The sequence below is a fragment of the Macaca thibetana genome, chromosome 4, assembly GCF_024542745.1.
Source record: "Macaca thibetana thibetana isolate TM-01 chromosome 4, ASM2454274v1, whole genome shotgun sequence".
Classification (NCBI taxonomy): domain Eukaryota; kingdom Metazoa; phylum Chordata; class Mammalia; order Primates; family Cercopithecidae; genus Macaca; species Macaca thibetana.
In genome coordinates this window covers 16781186-16794322 of record NC_065581.1, presented here as the reverse complement: position 1 = coordinate 16794322, position 13137 = coordinate 16781186, and the positions used below count along the sequence as shown (strand labels likewise).

At 43.0% G+C, this 13137-nt stretch overlaps 1 protein-coding gene and 1 long non-coding RNA gene across 8 annotated transcripts in view; one reads left to right on the top strand and one right to left on the bottom strand.

Moving 5' to 3' along the window:
• Window positions 1-2267: 2267 nt before the first annotated feature.
• On the bottom strand, window positions 2268-6158 carry LOC126952919 (uncharacterized). The gene is made up of 2 exons (XR_007725072.1): window positions 6044-6158; window positions 2268-4916 (listed from the first exon to the last, which is right to left on the bottom strand). It is a non-coding gene; the product is annotated as an uncharacterized LOC126952919 (long non-coding RNA).
• Window positions 5730-13137, top strand: part of ATXN1 (ataxin 1) — a 457657-nt gene continuing 450249 nt past the window's right edge. For 3 of the 7 annotated variants that reach the window (XM_050788034.1, XM_050788028.1, XM_050788029.1), the window contains exon 1: window positions 5730-5957. The gene's annotated coding sequence lies outside the window, so the exon portion shown is untranslated. The other 4 variants (XM_050788027.1, XM_050788031.1, XM_050788032.1 and 1 more) reach the window with 2 other exon arrangements.

Genomic DNA, 13137 nt, shown 5'->3' with positions numbered 1-13137 from the left:
TTAGAACCAATTCCTGTGCCTTCTCAGCCCCAATATCTGTATCAGTGTTGTTCATTAGAAATGAAATAGATAACCCTTTCACACATGTGATATTAAACTTTATAGTAGCCACATTAAGAAAAGTAAAAAGAGGCTAGGTGGGGTGGTTCACACCTATAATCAGGGAGGCCAAGGCCCAGGAGTTCAATAGCAGCCTGGGTAACATGGTGAAACTCCGCCTCTGCAAAAGATACAAAAATTAGCTGGGCGTAGTGGCGCATGCCTGTGGTCCTAGCTACTCAGGGGGCTGAGGTGGGAGGATCACTTGAGCCCAGGAGGTGGAGGTTGCAGTGAGCAGAGACTGCACTACTGCACTGCAAGGCAGCCTGGGTGACAGACCTAGACCCTGTCTCAAAAAAAAAAAAAAAAGTAAAAAGAAACAGGTAAAATGAAGTTTAATAATATGTTTTATTTAACCCAATATACACTATTTAAAAAAACCCCAATATTTTCGACATTTAACCAATATAAATATGGAGATATTGCGTGTGCGTGTATATAATACATAAAATTAATAATGTAAGAATAATGAATAATATATATTATATGTAAAATATGTTTTTTAAACCAAGCTTTTAAAATCTGAGGAATATTTCACACTTACAGCACATGTTAATTTGTACTAATCACACATTTCCAGTGCTCAATAGACATAGTGGATAGTGAAGACCTAAAGTACCTTTTTTTCTTTGTTTTTAATTGTAGACAGAGTCTTATTTCAGAGGTGAGTACTATGAAATCATAGACTGTTGGCAGATGTTTGAGTAAAATGACTTTAATTTCACTCTTGACTAATGGTAACGTCATTTTCATTCCTAGGAAGCCTGTCTTGCTACAGTTTGGTGTAGGGTCAAGAAAGATGATTCAGAAGTATGTCTTTTAAGAGTCTTGGTGCCACGCACAGAGCCCAGTGACTTTAGTCTGGGTGTGGTGAGGTGACCTCAGAGTCTATTGTGTGAGTGTTTTTCACTTTTGTTTTGAGTTTGTTTTACTTTTCTGGTCTCCCCAGCCTTATTTGTCAGTGCAATCTAAGGAAAGTATATTTGTTTTGCAAGCACACTATGGTTTGCTCAGATTTTTAAATGACATATGTAGGATTACACCCTCTTTATTCTGTCAGTGTTTCCATTAAAAATTCAAACTTTCTGGGATTTATTACACAGCCATAACAAATTGCTCCAGGCAGAAACTTGGCAAACCCTCTTTAGTGTGGGAGAAAAATTCTTTTTAGCATTTTAGAAAAGATAAAAATAAATAAATGTTTACCAACTCAACAGACTCATGTGATTTTGTGATAGGGAAGACATTCAAATAAAATACACATTATATCTTCACATTTGTTTGTCGTACAAATTTGAAATATTAATATTAGCTTATAAGCCAACTTTTGCTCAAGAGTTGTACAATTGTCACCCCCTGCCTCTCAAATTTTTAATGATTCTAGTGTTTGCTTCTCATATTTGGAAGTCTGATTGCTATGATTCTGGCAGGTGCTGGATCGATCAACTATGAATCTTTGTGTTTCATCAGGGTAAAAATTAACAGTTTTCCAAAGGTAAGATCTGTTCTGCTCTGATCTCCTTGCACACTAAGATGTCTTACTCAATTTTATATTCTCGGGTCTTAGTTATTGTAGATGCAGAATAAATGACTGCTTGTAAATAAATAATAAATATATAAACATATTAACTAAGAATAACTTTGAAAAACCTTTAAAACTATAAAAAATGCTCTGGATCTTTAGTTTGTATAATTTCCCTCATTAATGAACACCTCAAAGCATTACTGAAACAATTAAATGACTCAGTGTTATGAAAGCACGACCTGGTTCCATAACTTTTTTGATACTTGACTTTTACCAAGTATCTTATCTGCTTCAATGGAGTTTTTGAGGATGCAATATGGATGAGTAGTGAAAAGTATGAAATACTACATAGGTATAACTGAAACCTAAATCCTTACCACTGCAAGTATTAAGGACAAACCCCTAAAATTATTCTGAATGTAAACACAGTGAAAGACGCATGGACCTTAACCAACATGTATGACACCAAATGAAATTAACTTACCTGATGCAGGGTCCAGTGAACTGACTCTGTTTTTAGATAAACAGGAGCTACTCTTAGGGTTGCCTGATTCTGTGTTGTGTTATCTTTGTTTTTGAGCAAAGCTAAAGCATCTTTTTCACTTCTGAGGTCCACTTTCTTTTAAGAATTCAAGCCTAAAACTCTAAAGAACTTTATCTTTGTTTTATTCAACTTTTAATCTGTTCAATTACATAGTTACTATGACCTGGTAAGCCTATTTGTGTTTGCTTGGTTGATTTGCTTCATTTTGAACTACGTAATGGGCTACTTCCAATAAAAGCATATACTACAATTTAAAATCTGTCATGATTTGGAGAGACCTGTGCATTGGTTTTATTAAGCACTCTTGTGCTCCCTCTGCTGCCATGAAGAAAATGTTCATGTTCAAGACCCCAGTACATTCCTCAGCAGAGCATTCTCTTTTGGCAATAATGATGCAGATGTGTGCACTTAAAATGCAGTAGTATTTATCCAAAGCATATAACGTAATAATTTTCCATTGAAAAGCACAAATTAATAAAGGGCTGTATTTACTAAAAAGGAGCAAAAAAGAAATAAATAGAGGAATTAACTTCTGCACCTGTGCCTGCATTTATTTAGGTTGATCCCTGTGGTAGAGACCGGTGTTCTTCACATGGTCATGTGTTTAGGAATCCCCTGGGGCCTGGTTCAAAGGCAGATTCTGATTTGGTATGTCTGGGGTAGAACCCTTGACTCTGAATGTCTAAAAAACTCCCAAGTGCTGCTGCAGCTACTTTGAAGACTATACTTTAAGAAGTAAGGGTGTAATATGTCATTATATAATATATACTTGCTGGCCCATTTAAAACCTTCAAGAGTAGATACCACCAAAACAGTAAAATAGATATGTGATTGCAATTAGTTTTCATGGTATTTAAGCAATCTATGACACAGGATATGAGTCAAGCTCATCAGGCCTTATTTATTGATTTCCTGTAATTTCAAAGGTTGACTTATGCTTTTACAAATATAACATCAGCCTTATGAGTAGGACTGTAGTACTATATATTTGCCTACTAGCTTCTTGGAAGCTCTGCCCTTTTTCATTGAGTTTTTATTTGCACGAGAAAGTCTTGTTTCTAAAGAATCAGTGCCTGTTATTTGCGATTGTACATTTAATATTTTGCCATCTGAAAACAAAATATTTCAGTACTAAAGGTAATGAGACTGTTTCATGAGTATGGTGTTTATGTTGGATCTTGCAGGAAGAAATAGTTACAGATTTTGGTGGCAGTTTATGGCTTTAATCTTAATGGCTAAGAAAGTAAATGACACATTTCTTATTAGTTGTTTTTACCATTTGGGTAATATACATATTTAGCTTCCTTGAGAGAACATTTAAATTAATTGACTAACTCTAATCTGAATTATGTGTTTTAATTCAAGGTTGCTAAAATCACATAAATTAACTGCTTGTGCCAACGTAATAATTACAATATTAGCTTTTTTTAACTGAAAATTATCTAAATGTAAGATGTCTAAAAATAGCGTGGAGGTGGATTGGACAGTTTGCAGATTATGAGTTGGAATAAAAACATCGCAGTTAAGCCAAAAACATGGCAACCAATATTTTCTGTTATAAAAATATTTGAAATGAATTTAGTTTTTATGAAAGCTGTCTGAAACTGAAATGAATAGCAGAAGCTTTCTGTTTATTCACAGTCCAGTAATAATAATACCTGCAGCACAAAGCATACGTCTTTTCTATACAAAGCCAACAAGCCACTGCTCCTTTTCGAAGTCGTCTTTGCCAAGTAGGGTGTTGGGGGCGGGGGTGAGGTTAGGGGTAGGGGGACATTTTACCCGATTATGCTCTTACGTACTAACCTTCACCTTGGCCAAGCTTGTCAATGAAAACAAAATCAGTCCGAGCCTTTTCAGGAAACCGATGTTAACTGTCCACTAGAGGCTGTAATGAGACCAACAATGTCACTTTAGACCAACCCGAGGTTTAAACCGTAACAATAATCGATTTTTAAATGGAAAAAAGAAAGTTGTAGAAATGAGTAACAGTGAACAGTAGTAGTTACATTTAAATAGTCACGTATATGTGCACGGTACTTCAAAAACGTGAGAAAAAATATTTCCGGGGCTCTGCACCTTCCTTGCTCGGATGTTTATTTTTATTTATGAAGCACGTAAACTCTTGCAGGCCAGAGTTGTGTAAAAACTGACACATTTTTTTTTTTTTGGTCATCCTGTGCCCTGCCTCAGTTGGTGACTAACCGTTAGGTCTTAAGTAAACTGAGCCAAAAGGTCTCTCAAATACAGCTTACAGTCAAGAGCGGTGTCTTTCAGAAAAAACTTACGCGAAGGGATCATGTTTCCAGACACTTAGTTCTAAGCACCTGAAGAAGGTCAAATGTCTCCCGACACCTACTGGCCTTCCAGAATCATCTGCAACAAGAACACCACATTGAGCGCCCTTAGTCTGGAGGCGCCTCTCAATCCTCCAGGTGCCACACCTGTTGGCAAGGTGCACTCATCCGCAGAAGATTCCTTCGCGTGGAGGTCACACCTGGCGGCGGGACAGGCGGAGGGGCCGGGTGGTGGGAGTCGGGGACCGCACTGAAACCCTGAGTCCAGATTTAAGTTCCTCGTCGATTGTAGAGAACTGCCATTTGATGCTCCGGTTGCTTTCTCTGTCTCCTACACTGGTTACCTCATTTCCGATTAAATTAATGATCCCAAATTAGCTGCGAGAGGAGTGCGCGGGTCTCCTTTCCAGGCTAGAGCGGAGTAGTTCCATATCAAAGCCGATTTCCGGACCTGCGGAGAGAGGGAGGGGAGGGTCCGGCGGTCGCCAGCGTTCCCAGGCAGGAAAGGTGAGGGTGCCTGTGCAGTCAAGGGGCCCCTTGAAACTTTCCGGAGTTGCATGCAGAGGCAATCCCCGCGGCCCCCGGGCCTGGGTTCCGGAACGCCGAAGCGACGCCGGTTTGCGGGTTAACGTGCAGCTGATGATCAGAGTGAGCCCTTTTAGACGCTGTTCCGAGCGCCGGGGACCAAGGGCACGTAGGGATTAGAATTGACTGACCTCCCCTCCCCCCTGGGGTGTTTCATCGGCTCCCAGCTGAAGCCTGACACCCCTTGAGGGAGTCCCCCAGGTTGCCTGAGTAGCGCCCCGTTGTCGCTCAGTCCCCTCCAACTAGGTGCAGGGACCCAGGGAGGCGCGCGAGGACCGACCCGTCACCGCTCAAATTACCTCATCGCCCAGCTCCCCGCCCCCATCCCAAACCTGGAAGGAACCTTGCCCTCCGGTCCGCGTCTCCCCTCCCCCGCACCCCATCCCGAGCCACTCTTTGGGAAAGGTGTCCGCCTCCCCAGGCGGCGCGCAGCGAAGGGTTAAGGGCGCGGGCCGGCCGCCGCGCGGTGCGCTCGCCGTGCTCTGTGCGGCTTGCCGGGCCGCCCGCCAGAGGGTGCCCCCCACCCCCATGAAGTCGGATCCTTGAGCTGCGGCGGCGGCAGCCAACTGCTCCATATTTGGCTTCTATTACACATTTACATACTGGAGCGAGCGAGCGAGCGAGCGCGAGAGAGCGCGAGGGAGGGAGGGCGGGCGGGCGGAGGGAGGAGGGAGGGGAGGGGAGCGGGAGGAGGGGGAGGAGGAGGAGGAGGAGGAGGAGAGAGCAGAGTATACCGCAGACATCATTTCTACTACAGTGGCGGAGCCGTACAGGACCTGTTTCACTGCAGGGGGATCCAAAACAAGCCCCGTGGAGCAGCAGCCAGAGCAACAGCAGCCGCAAGACATTGTTTCTCTCCCTCTGCCCCCCCTTCCCCACGCAACCCCAGATCCATTTACACTTTACAGTAAGTGACTATTTTTTTTCCTCCTCTGATTCTTCCCCCCTCCCCCATCCCCTTCTCCCCTTATTTAGATTAAAATCCCTCCTCACCCGATCTCCCGAGAGGGGCAAAAGCAACAACCAGCAAACAAACCCAAAACCCCAATCGGCTGCACGGAAAACAGCTGGAAGAGGAGCGAAGGAAATCGACGCGTCGTGTTCTGTGTGTGCGTGTGTGTGTGTGTGTGTGTGTGTGTGTGTGTACATACAACCGTCCCCGGCTCCAGGCTCCCGGGCCGACACCCCCACTGTGGGCGCAGGGGCGGCCGGCGAGGGGGCTGTCAGGGGCTGGGTGGGCGCCCGCCAGGCTAGGGGGCGCGCCCGGGCGGGGGACGCGGGCGGGGAGAGCGGCGGCGGGGCCCCGTTCCCCCCGGCTGCTGGTCCGGTCGCGAGTGCGGAGAGCTATGTCCTCCTCCCTCCGGGTGGCGCAGGGGGGAGGTGGCGGCGGCCGGGGTGGGGGGGTGGTCCCTTTCCCGGCCGCCCTCTTCCCATTCCTCCTCCCCGGAGAGGGCGGTGAGAGAGAGGGGGTCTCGGGGAGGGCTGGACTTCCCCGCGGGTGGTCGCCTGGCCTCGGCGCCCCGGGGTAGGGGTCTCCTCTCGGAGATCCGGCGTCGCCGGGTGTGTGGCTGCGGGCGGGGAAGGGACTGCTCCTGCAGCCTGGCCGGGACTTTGCGCGCGGCCGGGTGCCAGGCGGGGGGCGCGGAGGGGTGGCCTCGGGGACCGCGCAGGGGTAGCGGGTGTGCGGGTGCCTGGAGAGCGGCTGGAGTGGCGGTGGCGGCCCTGGCCGCCGCCGCCACCGCCGCCCTGTTGGTGCGGCCGCTTCCTGATCATGTGCAGCGGCAGCCGCCGCCCGGAGCCGGGAGCCCGCGAGCGCCCCAGTCCGGGCCGGCGCCCCCTCCAGCACCCGCGGCAGGAGCCGAGGAGCCGCGGCAGGCGCTGCCCTGAGCCGGGAGTGAACGGCTGCGCGGCTGCTGGGAGGGTGAATGAAGCCAGGAGGAGGGGAAGGAGGAGGAGGCGGCGGCGGCGGAGGAGGCGCTGCGGGGATTGGGATGCGCCCTGGAGCCCCACTGCTTGTTCACTCTGGGCCGGGCCGGAGACTCTGCCACTCCCGGGGCCGCCGCCGCCGCCTCCTACGTGGTTCCAGAGCTGCGCGCAGGCCGGTCCCGCAGGGGGCAGGGAAGGGGGCCGGACGGGCGGAGCGAGAGGTGAGGCGGTGTCGAAGCGCGGCGTGAGTGTGTGAGTGAGTGTGTGTGTGAGTGTGTGTGTATTTGTGTGTGTGTGTGTGCGCGCGCGCCGGGCGGGGGGCGAGGGCAGTCGCGACGCGGAGGTGGCCCTTCCTTGGCTACTTGGCTGACTCTGCAGCGCCCCGACCCCTCTTCAGCCCCCCGCCTTCAGGCTGCCTTCTTAAACTCCGTGGCTTGTGCTTTCATTTTATTTCAGACCACGTAGGGGGCTGACTGGAAGGGATGAAACAATTCAGGTTTTCTAGGGAGATTGAGCAAGAACCTTAGTGGGGGGTGGAAGTAGGGTGGTGATCGAGACTCTGCCAGAAAAAAAACAAAACAAAACAAAAAAAATCAGTTTCTAAGGACGTCGGGGGTTAGGTTCGAGCCCGTGGCTGCTCTGTTTTGTTTTGCTTTCTTGGTATATAATCCTACAGATAAAAGGGTAATACAAATATTTGAGAAGATTGAGAAATTGCTGAAGAGTAGTAAGGGCAGGAAAAAAAAAAAAAAGCCAGTCGGAAGAAGCTGGTTATATAATGCGCGATGTGGCTAACAAGAAAGGCAAGCTATTTTTATTTTGTTTACCGTATGCTGTGCAGTAGGGACTCCTCCAAACTGGTTCTGTCCCCGAAGAGATTCTTAGCTTCCCTGTGAGATCCACAGGATACAATTAGCAAAATTAGAAGACCCTATTACACCCACAGAATAAAAACTAATGCCTTACAGTGGCTTTCTCCCTGCACATCCTGTCGTGCATGCACGGGAATGTGTGTATGCAAATAAGTTCTCCTTTGGCAATCTAGTAGTCACATCTCAATGACATTTGTGTTTTATAATGCAGGCTGTTTTTAATATTTAAACATCATCGTTATATATTGCACACAGCAGTGGGTAGTTACTTGGTTATTTTTAGGCATAGCTAGTTACTTTTTCAACAGTGTTAGCTAAGACATTTCTGTTTGGGTTTTTTAGGAGGCTGCAGTTCCTAGAAGCCCCCGTTAAGCCCACCCTTCGGTTTATTTGGTGGGTAAAGGTAGTTTGATACTCGAGCTTTTTTTGGAATGAAGCTTATGCCTGAGGAAACCACCAGAGAGAAGAGAAAATCCTGCACAGGAACTCTTGGAAAGGGATTGCACCATAACGGCTAGCGCTGTGCCATTTAATCTTCTCTGATTGCCCTCTCACTGTGCATGCATCAGTCAATATTTTAGCAGCTCCGCAAATAAATGGACTTGAATGCCATCTTCTACATAAAGCAGAGGTTGAAGGGCTCCCCTGAACCTCCTGGCTGCCTGTCAGTGGTGTAGGTTTTCGGTGCACTTACTCCAGCCCTGATCGCTCATGTAATTAGATCAGGCTGCCATGGCAACAGACAGTGTTCCTCGTCCATTCAGGTGGGTTTGTCTTGTGCCTGAACTACTCCAAGTGTTTTGTGTACAGCATTTATGCTGCCCAAGCCAGACGAGAGACTCCACGATTTCAATTGCATCTTCTTTCAGTCATTTGGATGGGAGACACTGAATGAGGCTTCTAGTTACTCAACTTTTGTAAAGGAGACCAACAAGCTGTTCTTCCTAGGTGCAGTATGTAAATGCATCTCCCCAGACAGTGAAAGGAGCCTGACAATCCTGCTGGTGTTTATTGTGAACAGATCAACAAGTATTTGGTACTTGTTAGAAACCTTTCAGAGCTTACTAAAGCAACATTTCTTTTGCAGTCTGGTGCCTTTGGCCTTGCAGGCACTTAACCCTTTCAAGTGTGAAGAGCGTTCATCCTTTGGAACCTACATTGCCCATAGCGATGGCTGGATTTCTAAAGGGTTTACTCAGGGGAATAACTTATTCTGAAAATATATTCCCATTGTCACATTTTAAAACTTGACAGCCATCATAACAAAAACTGGTACTGACAGTAGGCAGACATTCTGAATGTATTCATTCTTAATTTGGATCTATTGGCTGTGATTTGAATGATCTTTGGTAGTAAGTTAAAAGGATTTTTTTTTTCCTTAGCTAAGCAAGAAACGATAGAGGCCTATAGCTAGAGGACTGATAATGCATGGTGCTTTTGCACAATAAACATATACTTTATTTTAGGATGTAATTTAGTGAGCAGTTAGCAGTATTCTAGTCTTTGCATTAGGGCACCACTGATGAAGCTGCCTAAGCAAAGAGAAATAATATTATGGTAAAAAGGAAAAAAGGAAAAGTTGCTTTAGTTGCTGAAGCTCTGTGCTGCTCAGGGAGTCCAGCTAAGTGGGGCGGGGGAGTATTTTAATAACCCTGGTATTTGAAAGAAAAGATAGTTGAGAATATATCTTGATTTAGTTGTGACTGCCAGTCAGTTTACAATTTTATGGCCAATATAGCTAAACTGGTAAATTTTTTTCCCCCAGGGCTAGGATTGAGAGAGCTACTCAACTCTCTTCACAGGGGGTTTATGAGTTTTTACCGTTTCGTGAGTTTGTGTGGTTGGTAAATTCATTGTGGCCTGGTCAGATGAAGCATTGCTGTAGTTAAAATGAGCTATTATTTCTTCCAGCTGCTTTTATAAGGTGGTAAATAGATGAGAAGCAAGGATGTCAATATTACACAATGCCTTGGAGGTCCTGAATTCTATTTTGCAACAGATCGAAAAATGCTTTACTTGCAGTAAAATGTGAACATTTATTTTTCAGTGCACAAATAAATTCATGTGAAAATAAGTATAAAAAATATACTTGGTGGGAATGGCCAAAGGCAATATTTTTCCTTGTGGATTTCGTTTTAAGAGGGTTTGATAAACAGAAGTGATACTTTGTCAAAAATGTTGCAACTAGACTTCAGGACTTCTGCATTGTCTTTTACACTTAGAGGAAGATTAAACAAAAACTCTTTAGCCATAAGATTTCATGTCAAATGCCCGTAAATTTCAACATACCTAAGTCAGTTGCCTAGGAGTCCTGGGAAGGCCAGTGCTGAGATTATTGAAATATTAGTAAACATTACTATGACTCCTATTTTTGTTGTCATTATAGAGTCCAAGGACTCCCATTTCTTTTGAATAATGTTGTGCCTTTATTGTTTTTCATTCTGAAATGTCAAGTGGATTTTACTTTTTTGCACATACCTTGAGTGACAGTTTCTGATGACTAACACTGTAACACTCATTTTGTTTCCTATTAAAAGTTAAGCAATAAACATATTTTACTAAAATTCTGAAACTCACATAAGTAGGTAAATGTGGGAGTGAATGTTAATTCTTTAAACTGTGGTTATCTAAAATAACACATAGATTAGCATCTGAAGAGCTTAAATACTTGCATCGGTAAAGTGACATAGTGCAGTAAGACAGGCTATTATTTTTAACGGAGAGATAGATTATTTGACTTTCCTTGCTCTGTATTTTCAGAGTAACTCAATAGTTTGAATGATTAGTTTCTGTGAGAGATTTAGATCTGTGCAGCTTAATTGATTCAAATAACAGATTTAGTTCCGGTCATACTTCCAAGGTTATCAGAAGCAGGCCCTCCTCCTTATTTTGTTAAAAGCACCGAAAGCAAAAAATTGTAGAAATGGTAATAGAAATAATAATTTCTGTTTTAGGACCTTACATGTAGAACTTCTAAGATAGGAATTTTTAGTCATCAGTTATGTTCACATTTTATTTTCATGTAATTTAGTTTAATAAAATATATTTACTCATTCAAAAAAATTTTAAGGAGTGATATACAGTGTCAGTTTTACAGAAATTTTTAAATGTTGGCTGAAAGAGCTATAATTAGACTGAGATTTTAAAAAATATATAAATGCTTAAAATTACAGAAGTAATAAAAAGAATGGTTTTAGACAAATCTTTACTTGTGGAAACAGTTTTTTATTTTTCTCTTTTATAGTTATATTTATGGATATTTGTCTTTATCAGTGTAGTAATATATTTTATAACATTCATAATTTGAACTTTCAGGCTAATGTACTATAAATATTTGTATTATGCATTACTATCATCCCAAATGTACCAAAACACGTTTAGAAGGAACAATTATGGACAAAAAAGCAACAAGCATTATACTTTGTTTGACATATTTCACCTAAGCAGAAATGTTTCATTGATTTTTCTGTAACTTTTAATGCATCGCATTTATGGAGTAATGAAAATGTAATGATAATTGCCACAATGTAAGCAAAAATTGTATCCTACCTGAAAATTACTTTTCAGAAAATTCATGGTAGTGTACTCAGAATTTGAGACTTCATAGGGCAGAGGTTTCCCCGATTGTGGTGTTTTGATTTGGGCTAAGAGGAACTCTTTTTTTTTTTTTTTTTCCATTTAGATGCCCTTTAACATGACAACTTTTGAATAAGTTAGGTAACAGAAGTTTTTCGTGACAGTTATTGTAGCTGCTAACCTATAGCATCTGTCCTTCTAACGTTCAAAGAAAATATATTTTTCTGTCAACGTGTATGGCAAACTTTATTTTCTTGTGCCCTTAATTTTGGCCCCCTCTCCCACATTATCTCCTGGTATTTACTGACCATTACATCAGTTTTGGTTAGGCCGTCTTTCTTGTTAATCTTCCACTATTAATAGTATTGTATTATGTTGCTCTGCTGGATTTTAAGAATATTGAGTATTGCATTTTTGGCGTATATCATTGTATAAAATGCCCCATAGGTTATTTTCTTGTATATTAATTTTGTAAGTTTTTGCAGTAAATACATGCTGCCTTGCTCGTATTCTTGCCTTCTTCCCTCTGATGGAATACAAGTTATGTAAACTCTATTATCCTAACTGGTGCAGCAACACAAATACTTTTGAAATAAGAAAGCATACTCCTGCAAGAGTAAATTAATCTTTTACGGCATTTACATCATGTTTGACCCTCCTCTGCACTTCAGCAAACTAGGAGGAGGTTGTAATTTGGACTCTATAAAAACTTATCTGCCAGGTGATATGTAAACAGGATTGTGTGCATACAAATTGTCATACAGGCGAACACTCTCCCAACTGGTGAGCTCATAAAAAGCACTGTCTGCAGATTTATGGTACCTGCACCTTGTTTGAGAATCAAGTATTTTGATGTTTAATTTGAGATGAAATCAGGATCCTCCCTCCCTGCCCCCTCACCCTTAAAAAAGTACTGAGTAAATAGAATTTTGTAAACTTCTACTTAACTTGGCCATTATTTATATTTGTAACTCAACAGGCTTCTTGGTGGAGGGACTGTGCCTTCTAAAGATTTGAAAGACATTATAGTGTATAACAGCTTACCTTCCTTCTCTGTACACACAGATCACACGTGGGGAAACCAAGGACTACAAGAATTACTTCTTTTGCATATCAGTCCCAGGCAGGCAATCGATGCTTAAATAAATGCTTGGTGAATGGATTAGTTAGAAGTAAGCATATTTTGGCTACTGTTCATTACTTTGAAAAGTGCTGGAAAGAAGTGGAAGTTATTTTCCTTTCCAGCTGGGCTGTGCTCTTAAAAATAGTGAGTGTGTATGGATGAAAATAATCATGACTACCGAGATGTGTTGCCATGTACCCAAGGATAATTGGCTCACTTACCTGTTTACGGATTATTCACATTGGAGATCATATTCATAGCTCCAGAATAGTTTCTTTCTGACATCCAATATAAACCTGGGCCGCCTCCTTCCTACTGTTACCTGGCGTGAGCTTAGGAAACGCAAACTAAATTTAAAATCAGCCTAAGCAAATGTGCAGATCAGCTCCAGTAATCAACGACTGAAAATCAGTCCAGCATTCACTAGTTTGGGGATTATTTTATAGTGACCCTGCTACAGATTTTTAAAAAAATTTTTTTCTGTTTAATGTGGATAATTGGGAATCACCAGTATTTAAGAATATAATTTTAATGGATAGGGTGAAAAAATACGTTAGCAGATCAAGTCTTCAACTTCTTCCATTTCTATG